The sequence below is a fragment of the Eurosta solidaginis genome, chromosome 3 (genome assembly GCF_040869045.1).
Source record: "Eurosta solidaginis isolate ZX-2024a chromosome 3, ASM4086904v1, whole genome shotgun sequence".
NCBI classification, from domain to species: Eukaryota; Metazoa; Arthropoda; class Insecta; order Diptera; family Tephritidae; genus Eurosta; species Eurosta solidaginis.
The window spans coordinates 26,274,301-26,292,587 of NC_090321.1; the positions used below are offsets into that span (position 1 = coordinate 26,274,301).

Genomic DNA, 18,287 nt, shown 5'->3' on the forward strand with positions numbered 1-18,287 from the left:
AAAAGCAGAACTACCTTGTAATATTTCGCTTTTTGTAATTTTGAAACATTTTTGTAAAACTTCGGCCAGCAGCTTTCAACTACCAGGCACTTTGTCAACAAGAATATTTTCTTCGCTAACCAATCTAATGGTTTTATGAAAGTATTACGACCATAAAATTCAATTAAGAACATATTAAATAACAGAAATTACAGTTATGCTAAAGAAATTCTTAAAAAGCTCAAGAAACTAATTTCAAAACTTTGTTGTCTTGCCGAAACCAAATATTTGCTGATGTCCCGTAGTTTTGTCTCCAGCAGAGAGAATTGCACATACAATGAAACGTGTGGGTAGAATATTGCATATGTGCTTAAGAGTTTATATGCTTTTCAGCTGTTGTTTATTCATGAGTACATTTACGGCCACACATGTGCATGTGGAGGCGTTCTACAAAAAATACGCACGGAATTTAAATTAAGTGATAATTGATTTTTGAATTTTCGTGAACGCTGAACGAAGCTGTTGTTAAAAAGTAAATAATCATGTTGTTTTTGTTAAAAGCCTGGTAGTCCGGTAGGATCGGACCACTATAACATATATCTCCCATACAACCGATCGTTCAGATAAGACAATTTTGGTCATCCCTGCCGCAATTTAGAAAGTATAAACGTGAAACTCGGTGATATATATTCTAATATATCATAGAAGATATCCTGAAAAAATCACTTTGATCGGAGCTATATATAGTTATATCCCATACAACGGATTGTTCAGATAGAAAGATGTTTGGCCATTTCTCCCTTAATTTAGAAAGTAACTCGGTGATATATATTTTAATATATCATAGAAGATTTTCTGAAAAATCACTTTGATCGGAGCTATATATAGTATATATCCCATACAACCGATCGTTCAGATAGAAAGATTTTTAGCCACTTCTCCCTTAATTTCCAATATAAAAACGTTAAACTTGGTGATATTTATTCCAATATATCATAGAAGATTTCCTGTAAAAATCATTTCGATCGGAGCTATATATAATATATATCCCATACAACCGATCGTTCAGATAAGGAGTTTTTTTGCCATTTTTTATTTTATATTTATCTTAAAAATCATTTAGGTATGTACATCTGTTCACTATATATTTCTTATCTAATACATCCGATTATTTGGAGATTACGAGCGGGATAAGATTATTGTTCAGCCCCATTTATGAAAGGTATGACGTCTTCGGCACAGCCGAATACAGTCCCATCCTTACTTGTTTTTGTTACATATACACAAACATACAAGCGAAGTTGATGCAAGCGTTTTGAAAAATAGATACCTATACATTGAAAGTTTTGACCGCTCACGATTATCTCATTGTGGCGGTCCCTGTATACAAGTTAAAGAGGGTTCCGCATTTTTTTTTTAGTCATGCAACTTCACAAGAACCACAAACATGTGGCTGGCTAATCGGCCAATGTAGCGTACTGAAGTAAATAGATTTTCGTAACGTAGCTTAAGAAAACAAGCGCTTACACAGAAAATTTGTACGTTTCGAAATAGCGTCCAATGTTGGGCTCACCTACTAGTAATGATGCTTCTTTGGACGAGAAAAAAAGAAAGAAATAAATACATACATGACACGTGGAGATTTAGGCAGAGTATTTCTTCCAATTTGCTTCGTGCTGCTTTTAATTTTCCCTACAAATCGGCGGGACGGGACCTACATATTTTGTGCCGACTACGAACGGCACCTGCAATGCAGATGAATTTTCAAAGCTTTTCATTTTATGGTAGAAATACACTCGTAGTATTAGCGGAAACATTTCCGATGGGCGATCCCGATGGGAAAACTTTTTCTAAACTTTTGATGTTACTCTGCACGGAAGTTGAACGCAGAACCCTCCGTGTGGAAGGCAAAGCACGCTACCACCATACCATGACGGCCGCCGTGGACGAGAACAATTCATAAATATTGCAAGTGTTTCGATACTTATTTGGCGGTTGGGAAAAAGGCTAGCCGTATGTCTGATGGCGCCCTTTATGCGAAAGGAGTGGAGTGGCCTGTTCATAACCATTTGATTTATTGGTGTGGCGAAAAATCTTTTCCTGTAAATGTTTTCATGATTAGTAAGGAATTATGGAAGAGGGCAGATCATATGTCTGCTGCCGCCTAAAATGGGACCCACCTGGAAATAGTGAGCGGTGATGGGCAATACATAAAAGTTTGAGACCTTGATGGGGTAAAAAATTTGCTCCTTGTAAATTGTTTCAATGTTTGTTGGGGGACTATCGCCAAGTTAGCTCACATGTTTGATAGCGCCCAACGTAGAACAATTTACATATTATTGATATCTTAATAGGACCAAAATTGTGTTCATTGCAAATGTTTCAATGCTGAGTTGGCGATAATGGTCGTATGTACGCTAGCTTGCCTGGCTAGTTTATAGCTGAGCAGTTGTGTTAGCCATAGAACGCCATTGAATGTTCTCAGGTAGAGCGCTAAGGCAAACAATTTAAGGGAAACTAGTTTAGACAGTTCTTGTTGTTCTTGTAGCGATAAAGGTACTTCCCGAAGGTTTTAGGGAGTGTTATCGTTGTTGATGGTCCTTTGCCGGATATAGATCCGGTATGTACCGGTAGATCAGGTTAGCTTGAACTGGCCGGTCCATGAGTACCTCATATAGACTGAATGAATCCGTATTGTTACCAGTAGTTTATTTAATGACAACATTGAAAAACCCTATCAAAATCCAGCACCTATGTTATAAAATAACTTCGTCCTCTTGGCAAATACTACGGTCCGATAACAAGCACCATTAAGGTACGAGCGCGACCATCTCGGCAACAATTTAATATGATCACATTGCACCTTTTAGGTCATACCTCCCTCCGCCCCCTACTCGGCTGCTAAATAAACAGGATTCGCTAAGAATAGGTGAGGTCGACAGTAGGGTTAGAGAAGCTATAATTTGCGCTGGCAACCTCTGCAAGCGATGCGCTGCACAATCCATTCAATAATTTGGGTATTTTGTCGCCTCTTACGACAATCATGCCTGCTGCGGGTATATTTTAAGCCCCGTAACCCGCTATGGTAGTTGAGGCAGTGAATTGTTAGGGTGTATATAAAAAGTTGGAAAATTGATGAAAAAAGTTAGGTTGGCTGGCATCATATTTCGGCATGGTTGCTTGTTAGTAAAGCAAGCGTATCCCGTAGTTGAGCAAGCGTAAAGCTTTAAAAATGATGTTGTCAAGAAATTCTTCGCAACGGCAGACAGCGGGAGCGTCTACCAGAGACTCCATCATAAAAAGTTGTCCAAAATTTATTTCTCAGTAACTTTCTTCAAAAAACGCTTCTTACGTACAAATGTTTTTGTATTCACGATAAATACTACCGTAAAATAGTAGATAAGAGTATATAGAATTTTCAATTTAGTATGCTTTCACCGGATTTTATGCTGCAATAAGCTTTGTTGGAAAAAATGGCCAAGAAAATGAAATGTACTAAAGTGGCGAAAGAGGTGTATATACCTACAGATACATGTATGTGTGTACACACACTTATATCTAAGTACATAAATCTGACAGCATATATATAAGCCAAAATCTCGCATAGATAGCTTAGCGTGGGCTTTAGCCAAAAAATTTGTATTAGGACATGCTGACAGTAGAGCAGAGCAACAACTAAAGCCAACTGAATTTTAGGTCGGCCAGTGAAAGCAAGTGAAAATGTGGGAATGTGTGAGAAAATATGCAAAAAACAAATACCTGCATACATTCATGCATACATAAGTACATACGCATACGATATAGTACATACATAAAGGCTAGTTTATATTGAAAAATATGCAGCTAAATAGAATTTTCGGTTGAAAGTGCAGACGACTTAAGGTAATTTCATGGATACGCTTTTAAGCATAGCAAAATATGTAGGCTACTGCATCAGCTACGAAGCTTGCTTATTCTACATTTTTGCTTAGTTTACGAATTTCTGTTGTAAATATTGTCACCTAACTCTGTGTTTACTTAAAAATGGAAATGAAATTTTTGTAATTTTTTTTTTTTTTTTTTTTTTTTTTTTTTTTGTTTTAGCAATCCTATTGCTTGCACATTTGCGCATGAACACTTCATGAACCGTATTAGCTAAGTAAATTTATTTTTGACATCTACTTCTAGGGCTACTAACGAGCTGTGGTAACTGTATATGGAAGGATTTGTATGTAGTAAGTGTTTGATTGTATTGATAGGCATTGAAAGTAATGTAAATTTGGTTCTTTGCTGATTCGTACTTGGATAAACAAAGTAAAATAAAAAGATGTTTGCAATTTTTGTTATATTTGACCATTCAATGAAGTAAAATTTTTACATATGTAGATAAACCTTTGTATATAAATACATTCATACTTTTTTTGAAACAATTATGCAGCCAACAGCCATGTGCTTTTTTCAGCACTACGCTACAAATGAATTCCTTCTGATCTACGAAGTGAGGGAAATGAAACGAGAGGAAAGGAAATAGATGAAAAGGAGGGGAGAGTAAAGATTAGAAGTCAAAATCGAGGACAAAACTTAAGCAGGAATCGCAGCCGAACGACATGCCATCAATTCGTTTTAAAGTGTTAATGGATTGTTATCGAAAAGTTATCGGTATATTTTCTGTGGGTTATGTACGTGTCATAAATTTCTCATCGACAAGGTATAGACGAGTTATTGGTATGTTATCGGTTTGATATCGATTTGTTTTCGAAAAATTATTATAGGACAGTTATTGACGAGTTATCCGTTTGTTATCGTTTTGTTTTGAAAAAGTTATCGATTAGTTTTGCTAGGTTATAAAAATGTTAACAAAAGTTGGTAGATTTGCTATCAAAATATTATCGATCGGTTATCCAAGTGATACCAATTTGCTATCGGTTCATTCTCTGTGATGTTTACGAAGCATATTTTGGGTCTTCTGTTTGGAATCAATACAATACATAGGCGACACATGTTGCTTGTTGTTATTGTAAAAGATGTTTGTAAGGTAAGCAAATTCTATTTAAATAGCAATTTAGATAAAGTAGACATATTGATTTCTCTTACTATATTTTAGGTTGGTATCGAGGTGAGAAAAAATCTGTGAAATTTGCAATACCAAGAATCTAGCGAGAACCAAAAACTACGTTACATTTGCACTGTGAATCCAAGTAAAAGATGTAGAGGTAACAATGCAAAACCTATCAAATATCCTAATCTTAAGTCTTCTGCTGCTCCAGTCGCACACGATCTGATACTACCAGTACCAGAGCCACCGAAAAAATTATAGCAGAGAAGTGGATCTTCTCTTAGTTCTTATAAAAGCAATGCCGATAAGGAGTTTTTACCGACACCAGAATAACCAAGCCATCATTTCATTACTACTGGAAATTTTAATAATTTGATTAGATATTTAAATTTACCAAAAAGTAAAGTAGAGCTTTTCGGCTCTACTTCGAACAACGTTATCAAAGCCAATATAATGAAAACGTGATGGGAGACTATATTTGGGGTTTTTTGAGGGATAGTACCTATGAACATAAAAGAAAAAGTAAAAGTGTACACTTTAAAATCATTTTCCACTTTTTTGTAAGTTATATCGCTATTATTTGAATTGTTTCATTTTCAAGTAAAAGTTAAAACAGAAAATTTTCGTTTAGGCGGATGCGTAAATAAGAAAGCATACTTTTTCATGCCATATATTTTTTTTCGTAAAATTACGACCTAAAGAATTGAAATTTAATGTTTGGAGTCAAGTCAAATTTTGTGTTGACCCGTCTTATCGATCTTTTATCAAAAAATTGTCATCGTTTTGCTTTCAATAAGTTTTCGATTTGTTTCGAAGTGTTACCAATTTGATATCGACGTGTTATAGATTTGTTATCGAAAAGCTATCGATTTGTTATCTAAAGGTTAACTTTTTTTTAAGAATTCGTGAGCTTAACACCGGCTTATAATAACTGAATATTCGATTATTATGTTTTATAAGAGAAGCTGAAAAGAAAGAAACATTTACTGGCATTTTGCGGTGGTACCAATCACCACCAGGTAATTTCGTAATGTTATCAAAGGTTTCACCGAGTTTGGAACCGCAAATCGCACGGTGAAACTGCAGTTGCCTTAACCACTAAGCTATCCTGCTGGCATTTGTTTTCTTACTCATTTCAGTTTATCTCATTGGGGGAAAATTTATCGATTTTTTATCGGAGTGATTCCAATTTGTTATCGGCAACTTACCGATCTTCTGTCGACTACTCGTCGGTTTGTTGTCAAACAGATACCGATAAATCTTCAATATAAAGTACAATCTTTAAAAAAAAAAAATGCAAGGCGCCATAACCCCCGAAGAGGTTTTGTCGTGCGTCGTGCTCCTCTTAATTATACTCAGTTGAGCAGAGCTCACAGAGTATATTAAGTTTGATTGGATAACGGTTGGTTGTACATATATAAAGGAATCGAGATAGATATAGACTTCCATATATCAAAATAATCAGGATCGAAAAAAAATTTGATTGAGCCATGTCCGTCCGTCCGTCCGTCCGTCCGCCCGTTAACACGATAACTTGAGTAAATTTTGAGGTATCTTGATGAAATTTGGTATGTAGGTTTCTGAGCACTCATCTCAGATCGCTATTTAAAATGAACGATATCGGACTATAACCACTCCCACTTTTTCGATATCGAAAATTTCGAAAAACCGAAAAAATGCGATAATTCATTGCCAAAGGTGGTTAAAGTGATGAAACTTGGTAGATGGGTTGACGTTATGACGCAGAATAGAAAATTAGTAAAATTTTGGACAACAGACGTGGCACCGCCCATTTTTAAAAGAAGGTAATTTAAAAGTTTTGCAAGCTGTAATTTGGCAGTCATTAAAGATATCATGATGAAATTTGGCTGGAACGTTACTACTATTACTATATATATGCTAAATAAAAACTAGAAAAATCGGATGAAGAACACGCCCACCTTAAAAAAAAATTTTTTTTTAAAGTCAAATTTTAACAAAAAAATTGAATATCTTTACTGTATATAAGTAAATTATGTCGACATTCAACTCCAGTAATGATATGGTGCAACAACATACAAAAATAAAAGAAAATTTCAAAATGGGCGTGGTTACGCCCTTTTTCATTTAGTTTGTCTAGAATACTTTTAATGCCATAAGTCGAACAAAAAATTACCAATCCTTCTGAAATTTGGTAAAGGCATAGACTCTATGACGGTAACTGTTTCCTGTGAAAATGGGCGAAATCGGTTGAAGCCATGCCCAGTTTTTATACACAGTCGTCCGTCTGTCCTTCCGCATGGCCGTTAACACGATAACTTGAGCAGAAACCGATATATTTTTTCTATACTCAGTTCGCGTAATTACCTGAACTCACTTTATCTTGGTACAAAAAATGGCCGAAATCCGACTATAACCGCGCCCACTTTTTCGAAATCGAAAATTACGAAAAATGAAAAAAAGGCATAATACCAAATATGAAAAAAGGGATGAAACATGGTAAGGTAATTGGATTGTTTTATTGACGCGAAATATAACTTTAGAAAAAACTTTGTGAAATGGGTGTGACACCTACCATATTAAGTAGAAAAAAATGAAAAAGTTCCGCAGGGCGCAATCAAAAGCCCTTGGAATCTTGGCAGGAATACTGTTCGTGGTATTAAATATATAAATAAATTAGCGGTATCCAACAGATGATGTTCTGGGTCACCCTGGTCCACATTTTGGTCGATATCTCGAAAACGCCTTCACATATCCAACTAAGGGTCGCTCCCTTTTAAAACACTCTTTAATACCTTCCATTTGATACCCATGTCATACAAACACATTCCAGGGTTACCGTAGGTTCATTTTCCTACATCGTGATTTTCCCTTATTTTGTCTCCAAAGCTCTCAGCTGAGGATGTAATATTCGGTAACACCCGAACTTAGCCCTCCTTACTTGTTTTATTTTATATTTGTCTTAAAAATCGCTTATATATGTACATCCGTTCGCTTCATATTTCATATCTTATACAGCCGATTATTTGAATATTACGAACGGGATAAAATAATTGTTCAGCCCCATTCATGAAAGGTATGAAGTCTTCGGCACAGCCGAAGACAATCGCGTCCTTACTTGTTATTTCTGATAATGTGCAGTGCGTCCATGTATTTATACCCGAAAGTATGCTAGCGAATTTCGAAAAAGTTCGCTAATTCGATGAAGCTTTACGAACTTTTTATTTATAGTTTTCTCAATATTTTCGGGGTATGCAGTTTTGTAGCTCCAAAAATTTGAGTCCGATAAAGTTATGGTACAAGAATTTTATGGTAAATTGATTTGGAAATTTTTGGACGTAAAAAGACATTTTTTGAAGTCTAATAATTTGTACACATGAGAACTAAACCTGCTATTTTGGTTAAATTTAAAAATTGAAATTTTAATTAAGTTTTAGAGGAGGTTTTACCTCTTGGTCAGCAGACTTCAAAAAACATCAAAACCGTTTTTCTCCCTTATTTCACTACAAGCCTGGCTGCAAAACAACACCATGATTCACGTAGCCCTTCCATATCGCTGAACGCCATTAATACTCAAATATACTACCTGATTAACTAAGATGGATCTACCATTCCTCCTCTTCTCGAAACCATTTGAAGGGTCATCATCGAAGGTTCCAGTTTGGTAATGCAACCAACTATCCAAGATAAACTAAATAAGGTATACCAATTTTCAACTCTTTTTTTAATTTGTATACAATACGTGGGGTTTATTCTTACTTTTCTAAAATTAACCCCCATGTATGGGAAATATGTCTTGCATGTAATGTTCTCCAGATGACGCCAGCTATCTCTTCAACTTTAATGTGAAACCAACGTCTCTAACACCTTTATGTCTCTTTGGTCCAAATCTACTTAAGCTGCAGCTTTCTCTGGACTTCCTTTAGAGGATAATGTCGACAATGAGTAAGTGATCGCACCTATTGGATAAAACGATGATTGACACTTAACGAAATAGTTAAACCATACGTGACTCAACCAAAATTGGGCAAGTATTTTGCGGAAAAGTTAGATGAATCCATCTTTAGGGCGAATACCACAACAGAAGTTATCATCTACCAAATAAGCCGCTCATATTTGAGAAAGCCTTTCTAAAAATCTGGCCTTTGCAAAAATTTAAAGTGTTTTCATACCCATTGGAAATGCAACTTCTTTCTTGCTAAATTAGCACAATTTTTTCATTTTCTGCAAAATATTTTTGTTTGTACTTATTTTATTAATAATTACTTAATTTTTTAAAGCGTCGGTTCAAGCGCGGAGCTGTAAAGTGTCGAAGATTATGTGTAGATCTTACAACCTTAGACTAACGAAGTTGCTTCTATCAATAAAAAGATAGGACTGTATACTAATGGTATTCTGACTGAACACTGCCTTCTGACGTCACATGCCTTTAAATTAGGCTTGGTCAGTGATTCAGTGATAGCATGTAGGAAGTGCGGGTTCGAGGAGGAAACGATCGAGCACGTTTTGTGCTCGTGCCCTGCGCCTGCCAGGCTAAGACTCCAGCTATTAGGAGTGATACAGCTGCCAGATCAAGAAGCAGAAAGTGGCTTAAGTCCATATTTGCCAAGAGAACTGAGTTATTTTTTAATATAGGTGCTGGTTTTTCAGTTTGTTCGTTAAAAAAAACTTCTGGGAACACTACGGACTCATTCAGTATATGTGAGGTCCTCACGGATCGGTCAGTTCAACCTAACCTACTTAATTTTTTGTTGTGCCACCAAACAAACCAAAAGTAATGTGTTGATATTCACTCTGGTAGCATGAAATGTCGTAATTCCAGCTAAAGTCAAAAGGTTAAGATGGCTGTCTACATCATAGGGTGATTTTACCTCGTATATTTCTACCATGGGCAAAGTACCAATCAAGGCGAGTTCATACAAGGTGATGGCAAAATGAATTCAACCAGTTCGGCGTGCAGAAGAATGTCAAGTCAAAAGAAAATTTTCATTGATTTCGATTAACTGACATATTGTTGTTGTTGTACAAGGCGTTATATGGAAAATAATGGAGAAGAAGGAATCAGCTCTTGGGATAACAACACCTGGTACTGAATACGCCTTGGTACAAGTTCCTCCAAAATTCAAATACAATTTTTTGCCAATTTTTTGCCAATTTTTTTTTTCACTAAGGTTTTTTATACCATTACACGTACGAAATTATAGAAGTTTTTTCTTAAACTGTAAAAAAAGTTTAACTGACGACATTTGATAAAAACTGCCAATTCTATTTTCGTATTCGCTACTGTAATAAAAAAATACACACGGAACACTTAAACTGAAGTGACAATGCATTTGTGTTTATGAAAAAAATATACTCCAAAGTTGTGGTGACAATTTTTACAGTGCACATAGAAAATTTACGACTAAGAAGCTTAAATTTCAGTGCGAAATTTCGATAAATTGCCACACGACATAATGAAATTTAAAGACTTCATATTCAATATTTACTATTTGACGCACACAACTGAAGTGTACGTATGTTACCTACGTACTTGGCAAATACACACAAGCTATTGTATGCAATTTGAGTCATAAAACCAAACACCTACTCGTAAAAAAAAGAGCCAAATGAATGCGATATTGAATAAAATTCATAACAACTCTGGTAACCAACAAAGGCATATCAAAAAAGTTACGTATACGCCATAGCCAATCGTTATATGAAACTGAAAATGCGCAGTAAACAACTGCAAGCTATTCAAATATGTGGTGCAATTTGCATTTGAAGCGTCTTGGCAAAATATTTCGTTAAGTTGTTTTGACATTTCTTTGCCAGTTATTGTAGCTAAAAATTTACCCACTTCTTATAACGATTGCCAATGGTTCCACCTACTACATATGTAGGTACTCTTTGTTTTTGTATGTGACTATGTTATAGGTAATTTGTTTGTGGCACGTGTTGTTTACTTACTTACAAGTACCACTTTCTATTGCTTTTGCTGTAAAACTAACAATTTGACAATTGCCGTAGTGATACAAAAACAATGCATACAAGTAGCTTTGTTCGAAAAACTGGTACGCCTGATAACAAAATGAATGTGAACTTTGTATATGTATGTATGTTAACATACATATTTTAGCAATACCACATACATAGATACATACTATATGCTGCATGTATGTATGTGCTCCAATAGAATTGGTATGTAATACACACATTTCCCCAATTTTTGTCTAGTTCACTGCATCGATAAACTGTCGAAACTGCAATTTGATCACATGAATAAATGAGGTAGCTTTTTCAAAAGTTTTCCCTAGTGCTATTAGCCAAATGCATACATACATACATGCACGCATGCATTGACGAAAATACGATAATGGTCACAACACGTTTTGCTGCGTAACAGGTGAATGCTTTTTGTTGAATAGCGTGCAATTCCAGTTTTGAAACAAAAAAATTAACAGAAATGAGAACATATTGAAGTACTCAAAAAATTTTCTGTAAGACAGTAAACAAAAGAAAATTGCCTAGAAATTCAGAAAAAGACAAAAGTTCAAAAGGAGATAGAAAAGGATCTGAAGAAAGTGCGAGGTATACCAAAACAAGCATCAAAAACGTTTTCGAAAAAAATTCGAGAATTTAAGAAGTTTTAAAAATTTGATACTTTTAAGTTAGAGTTTTCTGAATTTCTCATGGTTCAACTATATGGTTGGGTCATCTGTACAATAACAAAATATGTCTGTTCAAATTGTCAAAATCTGTGTATTGGTGTTGGTGCGTATGGTATGGAATGGAAACATAAAACTTGACAGTTTTTTTACATATGTGTAGGAAAATGTTGCCAATGTGTTGGTTTCATTTTGAGTTTGCCATCTCCTTTTGACAATCCCATCGCACATGCCATGAAGTAAATAAAATCAGCTGATGAGATGAGCCAACCATATAATTGAGCCATGGAATTTTTTGAGCACTGATTTTTGAGCTAAAGGTTTTTTCAAAAAAAAATTTCAAATATGAATACGAGTTTTGTGAGACATATAACTCATATTTGGTTAGATTAGAATTGATTGCGCTAAAAACTGCGTACTCAGACAAATTTTGAAAAATCTAATTTAAAACAAGTAAAGAAGGTTAATTTCGGGTGTAACCGAACATTACATACTCAGTTGAGAGCTATGGTGACAACATAAGGGAAAATAACCATGTAGGAAAATGAAGCGAGGGTAACCCTGGAATGCGTTTGTATAATATGTGTATCAAATGAAAGGTATTAAAGAGTATTTTATGAGGGCCATGGTTCTATAGGTGGACGCCATTTAGGGATATCGCCATTAAGGTGGACCAGGGGTGACTCTAGAATGTGTTTGTACGATATGGGTATCAAATTAAAGGTATTAATGAGAGTTTTAAAAGTGAGTGGTGGTAGTTGTATATGTGAAGGCATTTTCCTACTATCGACCAAAATGTGGACCAGGGTGACCCAGAACATCATCTGTTGGATACCGCTAATTTATTTATATATGTAATACCTGCCAAGTTTTTTATTTCGCACTGCAGAACTATTTCATTTTCTTCTACTTAATATGGTAGGTGTCACAACCATTTTACAAAGTTTTTTCTAAAGTTATATTTTGCGTCAATAAACCAATCCAATTACCATGTTTCATCCCTTTTTTCGTATTTGGTATAAAATTATGGCATTTTTTTCATTTTTCGTAATTTTCGATATCGAAAAAGTGGGCGTGGTTATAGTCGGATTTAGTTCATTTTTTATACCAAGATAAAGTGAGTTCAGATAAGTACGTGAACTAAGTTCAGTAAAGATATGTCGATTTTTGCTCAAGTTATCGTGTTAAGGGCCATGCGGAAGGACAGACGGACGACTGTGTATAAAAACTGGGCGTGGCTTCAAACCAATTTCGCCCATTTTCACAGAAAACAATTAACGTCATAAAATCTATGTCCCCACCAAACTTCAAAAGGATTGGTAAATTTGTTTTCGACTTATGGCATTAAAAGTATCCCAGACAAATTAAATGAAAAAGGGCGGAGCCACGCCCGTTTTGAAATTTTCTTTTATTTTTGTATTTTGTTGCACCATATCAATACTGGAGTTGAATGTTGACATAATTTATTTATATACTGTAAAGATATTAAATTTTTTGTTAAAATTTTACTTTTAAAAAATTTTTTTTTAAAAGTGGGCGTGGTCCTTCTCCGATTTTGCTAATTTTTATTAAGCGTACATACAGCAATAGGAGTAACGTTCCTGCCAAATTTCATCATGATATCTTCAACGACTGCCAAATTACAGCTTGCAAAAATTTTAAATTTCCTTCTTTTAAAAGTGGGCGGTGCCACGCCCATTGTCCAAATTTTACTAATTTTCTATTATGCGTCATAAGTTCAACTCATCTACCAAGTTTCTTCGCTTTATCTGTCTTTTGTAATGAATTATCGCACTTTTTCGATTTTTCGAAATTTTCGATATCGAAAAAGTGGGCGTGGTTATAGTCCGATATCGTTCATTTTAAATAGCGATCTGAGATGAGTCTTATAAACCCACATACCAAATTTCATCAAGATACCTCAAAATTTACTCAAGTTATCGTGTTAACGGGTGGACGGACGGACGGACGGACGGACGGACGGACATGGCTCAATCAAATTTTTGTTCGATCCTGATTATTTTGATATATGGAAGTCTATATCTATCTCGATTCCTTTATATATGTACAACCAACCGTTATCCAATCAAACTTAATATACTCTGTGAGCTCTGCTCAACTGAGTATAAAAATAGTTAGGTAATTTGTGTGAGGATGTAAAATTTCACGTTTTTTGTGGTCTTCATGAAAAAGCTATGACAATGAATTACTTATCTTAAAAATATATAACGAAAACGTAAGCATTTGCTAAAATTTGAAGCTGATAAAATGGGGCAGAAATTACGAAATTTTTCTTATCTGAACAACCGGTTGTATGAGATATATACTCTATATACCACCGATCTACAAAATCTTTTCGGACAACAATGAATGCTCTATACGTAAGCATTAGGTGAAACTTGAAGCCTCTAGCTGTTAAAATGGGGCAGAAATTAGGAAAAGCTTCTTATCTGACCAATTGGTTGCGGGGGATATATGCTATAGTGGTCCAATACGGCTGGTTCCGACAAATGTTTAATCGGACACCCAAATAAACCTGCTCACCAAATTTTATCAAGATATTTCCAAAATTTAGGGACTCCTTTGCATACAAACAGACAGACGGACAGACGGAGAGTCGAACATGGCTAAATCAACTCAGCTCTTGTTCCTGGGTCTATCTGTTTTCCTTTGAGGATTTACAATTTTGGGATTCGTGACGAAGTTAATATACCATTTCATTTTCATGAAATGTATAAAAAAAAGAGATTTTAGGCCAAGCTTCTATTCCAATTTGCGTTGTGCTCCTTTTTATTTATCCTACAAATTGGCGGAACGGGATCTACATGTCTTATGCCCACCAGGAAAGGCATCTGTACATGAGTTTTTTCTGAGAAGCTTTTCATGGCAGAAACTTTTCTCTAATTCAAACAATTTTTTCGTAAGTTTTTGATGTTGCTTTGTCCGTGGCTTGAACCCAGGATCTTCGGCGTAATAGGCGGAACATGCTACCTCTCATCACACCATTGATAAAAATCAATAACCGCTTGATAATCTTTGTTATCGATAACAAATTTATTACACTTCGAAAAAAAATCTGCTATGCTGGCACCTACCCTATGTTAACATTTTGCATTCCCCCATACACATCTAAGAATCAATAATGCCTTTATAAAGCATTTCTTTATTAAAAATAATTTAAATTTTCACTTTGGAACTAAAGAAACCACCAATAAAGCCTTCAAGACCAAATTTTCTTGCATAATAAAACATTTTACTTGCAACAAAAACACGGATGATTGGATGTGATGATTTGCAAGTAGATTTACTATAACAAAGTATAGCACAAATAACCTGTGGCTTGTAAGTCAACAGATTCCACCAACAAACACGCAGACTGCAAAGAACAGGTAAAACATTTATGACTCAATAAACAAGCTGACAAATGAACACACGCGATATACGATGACGAGTATCTATTTGATTTGAAATATGGTAGTTTAAAAAAAACATGATTTCTATGCGTCTGCACTGTTGTGAGTAATCGTTGTCGTGTTGCAAGTAGCGCAAGAAGGAGCGCCCACTCAGTTCTGTATGACAAAAGACAGCAAATTGCATAGACTTTCAATAGGCTGCAAGTGCTGCAAGCAACGATGCGGTTTACTGAATGCGCTCCATTGGCAATCAACATTTTACATACATATTTAAGTGTACTATTCAGCTGATTGCCAAATTGCAGCTACGCTCATTGCTTAATTGAATACTGAAATGAAATTTCATTTAAAATGCATCTTCTTATGCGTCTCACTGTGGCAATACCAAAAACTGCATCTTCTTTTTACTGCTTTCTTTAACATTTTACATTTTCTTCATCATCATTCATTATTGTTGAGCATTGAAGTCGAAATCTTTTTAAAATTAAAAAAATTGCATTTACTACACTTTGTAATAAATAGCATTATTGTGTTGTAGGGCAAAGTGGCATGCAACGCATAATATTTACACATCACAATTCATCACGTTCCCAATTGATTTTGCTCGCCACCTCCGCACTCTGTGTATATTTTCCATATTGCCGTTGATTATTTGTGGCATACAATTTTCGCACATAATGGAAATTCAATTAAGTAAATTCAATTTGCACTTTTTTGTGCAACACTTAGCACTTTCATTTATGCGTGTATAAGTAACTGCGACTTCATTGTGCATTGTGTTTGTAGGTGTGTGCGTTTCGGTAGATAGTAGGAATTAAGTTTTTGGGAAAGGGTTAAATTTTCACAAAATATGCCATAAACTGTTAATTTTTCACCAACTTTGTTAATCGCACGGGCACTTGTGGCAAGTAAGCGTGGCATGTTGGCATACTAATTTGTTTGTGCAACTTGTACTTACTTTTTGGTCATAATGATTACTGATCACTGTGCAGGGATTTACTATGCCATTTAATAGAAGATTTATCATAATTTTGCACATGCAAATTGCTGACCTCAAGTTCGTGCTATATAATTTGTTATATTTTTTTTTGTCGAGTTATGCAATGTTTATAAAATATTAAGTTGATGGTGGATTTTTACTTATGCAATTAACATAAAAGGTAAGCCGTAAAAGTTTTGATAGAATGAACAATTGTTAGCAGCGCACAGTGGTCTAGATTTGGCTTTCAGTGGACTTAGGGAAATGAAAAAAATATTAGTTAATAACGCAAAAACTTTGTCCCATTATTTTGTCTCATTGTCTCATTTTTTTTAGTATTACGAATCACTTTTTAATTTTGGGTAGAATTTAAAAACAAAAATATTTTTTTTTTTGTTTTTGGTTTTTTTTTTTTGTTTTGTTTTTGTTTTTTTTTTTTTAATGTTAGTATTGCGAATCACTTTTTAATTCTGGGTAATAATTAAAAACATGATTTTTTATATGATGCTTACTATATACATACATATATTCCAGCTTGTTCGTTAGTACCAAAAGAGTAATTAAAAGCAAAAATTATTCGATCGGTCAATAGTCCATGAAATCTCCAAATATACATATAGGTATATCACCAAAAAAAAAACTAAAAAAAACAACAATTTTTATTACTTTAAGTAAATGTTGCATTTCATATGTAGTATGTATATTCGTACCCAATTAAAATTGAGAAACTAAAATATTTAGTTTTCTGTATCATAGTCCAGGTTTTGCGGTAGGAGTAGTAGAGATTTCACTTCTTCGGATATTTCCTCATGCTTACTAGGTAATTTCGATCTACTCGATGAAATAAATGGGTCAGAAGTAACTAAAAAATTATTTAAAATCTCCTCATTTGTGGCTCTGCGGCTAATTTTTCTTGCATGGTCTCGACGATGTGCTCTAAAATCTTTATTTCTGGATTCAGCGGCTTCTTCGGACAACCTTCCGATAGGCATGTCATTTCATTCAAATAGTTCGACGTAAACTCGATTGGTTTCTCTGGCGTACATGTTGCACTTTTGAACATCTATTCGACACCCACATGAAAGTGCCCCTAATATTGTAGAGAATCTTTGAATGAGATTTTCACTAACACCAGTTATAGAGGCGGTAGTTTTAATGTCAGCGAAAAATCGTCTAGCGGTATTTCCATTATTCCACGTCTACCAATAAACCAATATGAATAGTAAAAATTATTTTAGTGAAGCCAAAATTGCTGGAAATTGGAAAAAATACCTAGATGTACACATGTGCTCGTTAGGGTATGAAACCCGGTTACTAAAAGTGTCATAACTTTTTTAAATTAGGTTTTACGAAAAAATGTTATATAACAATAAAATACGGAAAAAGATCACAGATTCGGAAAATTTACATTTAAAGTCTTAAGTCCCAAATTTTCAATTTCGTTCCACTGTGCGGCATGTTTAATGCTCAGTTTGAATTTACGTAGACTATGTTGATTTAGGCAGGTATATCTCAACCTCGCTGGTCTATCCGATTAGCGCTGGGCGAAAACGTGAGAGCATTGCATTGAGCGCGGCAGTACGACTTAAAGTGTCAAGGAAAGTGTGCAGGCTTTGTGGGCAAAAAGATCTGTTGCCCTGCCTTGAAAGAGATCTCATAACCATAAATGTTCCTCCTTCAAGCAGCTTCTTGCTCTCTGTCTACCCCATGCTCTCTTGCACCGGAAAGTTGCCGAACCTAACCATGAAAAAATAGGAGCTGTTGCTTCTGTAATACCAGAGGCTATAATAGGCGATAAAATAGCTAAGAACTATGCTTTATTTACCCGAGAGAAGTGCATATTTATTGGGAAATACTCATTATGGCAGGAGTTAAAATGAGGTTTGTTGCTGTTTATATTTTTAAGTTTGGCTACTCCAGGCTTTATGGATAAAACCCGACGCTCTAGAGTAGTGTCTATTCATTCGATGTCTTGTTGGACGCTACGCTGATTTGGTGCAAGATTGGATTTGTCTCGTGGAGCTTAGTAATGTGGATGTCTTTTAGTAAAATCTATCTTTGTGAACTCTCCGGTATTTCTCCGGCATTCCAATCACTTATCACGTTACTTTTACTATATATCAATTAGAAACGAGTTTTTCTAAGGCGTGTCGCCCCTATATAGAAACTGAAGCAGCAGCATGCTCGATTTTTCTGCATAGCTCTGCTACAACTAAAACCCTCCTTAGTTATGTTTAGCATAAGTACATACG

At 35.0% G+C, this 18,287-nt stretch overlaps 1 pseudogene; it reads right to left on the reverse strand.

The window, feature by feature from the left end:
• Positions 1-357: 357 nt before the first annotated feature.
• The window catches only part of LOC137245865 (uncharacterized), a 30,962-nt pseudogene continuing 13,032 nt past the window's right edge, over positions 358-18,287 (reverse strand).